The sequence below is a fragment of the Bactrocera oleae genome, chromosome 5 (genome assembly GCF_042242935.1).
Source record: "Bactrocera oleae isolate idBacOlea1 chromosome 5, idBacOlea1, whole genome shotgun sequence".
Taxonomy (NCBI): domain Eukaryota; kingdom Metazoa; phylum Arthropoda; class Insecta; order Diptera; family Tephritidae; genus Bactrocera; species Bactrocera oleae.
In genome coordinates this window covers 24425391-24429716 of record NC_091539.1, presented here as the reverse complement: position 1 = coordinate 24429716, position 4326 = coordinate 24425391, and the positions used below count along the sequence as shown (strand labels likewise).

The 4326-nt window shown below is 39.1% G+C and overlaps 1 long non-coding RNA gene across 1 annotated transcript; it reads right to left on the bottom strand.

Annotated features, from left to right (window-relative positions):
- Positions 1-2227: 2227 nt before the first annotated feature.
- On the bottom strand, positions 2228-3699 carry LOC138857346 (uncharacterized). Its single transcript, XR_011396422.1, has 2 exons — positions 3590-3699; positions 2228-3335 (listed from the first exon to the last, which is right to left on the bottom strand). It is a non-coding gene; the product is annotated as an uncharacterized lncRNA (long non-coding RNA).
- Between the last annotated feature and the right edge of the window lie 627 nt (positions 3700-4326).

The following is a 4326-nucleotide window of genomic DNA, read 5'->3' as shown; positions in this document are numbered from 1 at the left end:
GACATTCCAATTATCATCAATTCAGAGAAGACGACTCTATAAAGGATCTAAACGTAGATACATCCATCACTAGTACACTTGGACTAAAATGGAACCAAAATATTGATTGTTTTATATTTTCATTTGAAGCAAAACTAGCACTGACTGGCCGACTTACAAAACGTTGCGTCCTTTCTGTTGCATCATCACTTTACGACACTTGGACTATATGGCTACTGAAGTGGGATTGGGATGCATCTGTGCCTCAGAACATTGAATTTGCTTGGAAAAAATTTCTTAACTGCTTATCGGATCTTTCACTAATTAAAGTGCCGAGGTCCGGTTTTTTGACAGATATGGAATCTCTTCTGATACATGGATTTTGTGACGCATCGATTCGTGCTGCGAAGTCCAGAGTGGCACCTTCCAAAAAACAATCGTTACCCAAATTAGAACTTTGCATCGCTCTTCTTCTTGCTCAAAAATTAAACCAACAATTTCTAACAAATCTTTTAACATTTTTCTGTGGACAGACTCACAATTAGTATTACATTGGCTTAAGATGCATTCTGCAACACTTTCGACTATTGTTGGTAATCGAATTTCGGAAATTTAAGATTTAACCAAAGGCGCCCATTGGAGACATGTACCAACGCATTGATATCGCAATCAGCATTCAATACAATTGTTAGCACCAATTACATTCTGGATATTGTGAATCAGCGGAGTAACTTTACCAGCAACCTTCGATTAATAGCTTGGATGTCCCGCTTCACCAATAAATTTCGGCATGGTGCAAATCTAAATGACTCATTAACATTTTCACCACAAGAGTTACATCACATCTTTCTTTGCATAATTTGGAATATTCAACACATACATTTCGCTAATGAAATTCATCTTTTACAGAAAGAGCTTACGATAAATGGCACGTTACGTTATTTAAATAACAGATATTCCAGAAGAAAGAAAACACCCCATGCTGTTGCCAAGCAATTGCGAATTTGTTGTGTATTACGTTCGCCATCTACATCGGAAACACTACCATGCAGGACCAAAGGCACTCGTACCGCTGATAACACTTCAGATTTGGATAGTCAATGCGCGCGATTTAGCAAGACGCTGATGAACCGAAGCTGATGAACCAAATAATGGGACAGTTACCTGTCGAGCGACTAACTCCATCTCGCCCTTTTGCGCGGTGCGGGACTGATTTCTGCGGACCAGTCAACGTATATTTGCGTATTCGAGGCGTACATTGCGATCTTCGTTTGTCTAGCGACAAAGGCGGTTCACATTGAACTAGTATCGGATCTATCCACGGACGCATTCTTAGCGTCATTGAAGCGCATGATTGGAAGAAGAGGTCTACCCTTTGACATCTTTTGCGATAACGCAACAAATTTTGTGGATGCTTGCAACAAACTAGCTGAATTAAAGTCATTATTATTTAAAACCGAAAACAAAGATGCTATTATAAAATATTGTGCTAATGAATTTATAAATTTCAATTTTATTCCTCCCAGAGCACCTCATTTCGGCGGTATTTGGGAGGCAGTAGTCAAATCGGCTAAGGGTCACCTCAATCCCACCATCAAAAATGCAAGACTCACAGCTGAGGAACTAACAAAAGTCCTGGTTGAGATAGCAGCTGTATTCAATTCTCGTCCAATAACACCAATATCATCGGATCCAAATGATTATGAAGTATTAACTCCGGGGCATTTTATTATTGGTAGTGCACTTCGGGCACTCCCAGAGCGGAGATTTTCAGCTAACATCAGCAACGTACAATGATGGAATCAGGTCACAAGCATTAAACAGATGTTTTGGAACAGATGGTCAAATGAATACATCAACGAACTTCAAGTACGATCAAAGTGGTTTTCGCAGCGACGAAACATCAACAACAACTCAATGGTTATTATCCATGAAGACAACCTACCACCTCAAAAATGGCACATTTTATGAGTTATACATTGTATTCCAGAAAATGACTCTAAAGTGCGTGTGGTGGACATTCGAACAGCGAAAGGAATCATTCGGCGACTAATTTACAAGCTAGCACTTCTATCTGTTTGAAATGCTTTTCGACGGGGCCGGGATGTTGGGTCGCCGATTGAGAACGAATGCATTATACGGTCATATGTTCGAATACACTTTTTCCTATTTCTTGTTCTCTATTTATTTGCTTAAAATATTCAAGGGCAAGCATTAGAGGCTGTTCCAGCCCAAAAATAGATTAATGTCCAATTAACAATTTTGATTATATTAAATTTAATTTTACATGTAATTTTATTTTCTCTCTTAACACTCCTAATGCTCTATTAATAATGTTCTTAATCTTATGCTAGCACGGGTTTTTATCCGGTCTTGTGCTTATTTTCTCATTATCTACGTACATATGTAAGCATATGCGTATATGTTTATGCGGGCGTAGGTATGAAAATATGTATTTTTTGTGTGTATGTATATATGTACCGACTTACAAATTGCAAAGCAAAAGTGAGAACATAAAAAATGCAATTATGTACAAATCATAGAAAATCGTACCATATGTATATGAATGTAAGAATTTGTGTGCATATGCATAAGCGGTGCTCTCACAGAGGTGAATAGCCTAATTCATGGTCACGGTCATCCGATTTTGCGCAGTGTCATAGTTCTGACCAAACATGCTCCAACCATTGAAATGCTTGCATTTCAATCGGAAATAGGTAATGGTGCAACTTTATGGACTGCTTTCCGTATAATCCCTTTTGTAGTTTTGATGTCCACAACCCTCACTTTGCCATCTGAACAAGGAGCGATATCGATAATTCTGCCAAGTGACCACTGTTGTGGAGGCAAGTTGGTTTCATGGATGATGACCATTTGAACAATTTCGATGTTGGCCTGCGGCTTCAACCACTTGGAGCGTTGTTGTAGGATAAGAATATAGTCGTGTGCCCATAGGTCCCAGAAACGCTGCTTCAAATACGTCACTTGTTGCCATTGCGTTAACGAAGATACAGTGTTGATATTGATGGCTTTGTCTGGCATCGACAGTAATGACGTTCCGATCAATAGATGAGCTGCGGTTAACGCTTCGCCATCATTGGGATCATTTGAAAGAGGTGTCAGCGGGCGAGAGTTTAAGATAGCTTCAACTTCAACCACAATGGTCTGCAGTTCTTCATATGTCAGGTCAAGCGGAATAAAACGAAACTCGAAACCAGTGTTGGTGCTATAATTAGTGATGTCATCAGTAACCGCTTTATTGAAGAACTGTTGATGAAGATCCTTCAATTTGGCTTGAGCACCGACGAAATTTGTGGCGTTGTCGCAGTAAATGCGTTGAGGTATTCCGCGTCTTCCTACCAAGCGTTTTAGACAAAGTATTAAATTATTAGTAGAGAAATCGGATACTAATTCTGCATGTATGGCTTTAGATGCAAAGCATACGAATATTGCTATGTATGTTTTGTATGGAGCTCTTCCACGAAGACGATGTGTCGTAATGAAAGGGCCACAAAAGTCGATACCGCTAACTAGATGATTTGATTCATTAGTTTAGGTTTGTAATGGAAACAAAACACGCAATTTCGAACAATTTATAACCCATACTCACTGACGCAACAGAATTATTAAAACCTTTGGGCCAGCCTGTAAATGCTTTCGGTGAAGATACTCTATGTACAATGATGTAAATCTATGATCTTTTGGAAGATGTGCGGGAAATTTTGCATCAAAAGGAATGAATTTTGACAAACGGCCACCGACTGAGCACTGAAACTTTGTTGAAAACACGAAAAATTAATCTAACTGTGCGAATTAATCGGTGGTACGATGAACAGCGGTTGATAATGACGTTAATAACATTTTCCTCGTTGCTGCTTTTGCTACACTCCTTCTTGCTTACAGGCCATTCTGACGAATTTTTCATTAGAAACTCTGGGCTAGAGAACCAAATTGTCCCTACAAGATTTTGAGCGCTGCACCCACGTGAAACAATGACTGCAGGATTATGCGTACTTGGTACATGTTTCCAGTTAATGCCAGATGAAATTTCTAGAATTTCAGAGACTCGATTGGCAACAAAGCAATTTAAGGTGGCCGCATGAGTGTTGAGCCATTTCAGAACTATTTCTAAGTCATTTCAAAAATAAACTTTTGGTGCTGAATGTCAATAACTTCTCCTTAAGTTTTTGCCAAGTCCTACTCAGTAACAGTGCTGCACATAGCTCCGAACGAGGAAGCGATTGTGCTTTATAGGCGCTACTTTAGATTTCGCAAAAAGTAATGTTGTTTTGTAGGTGTGATTTATCTTAGAACGTACATAAATGCAACACCCATATGGATGCGTTA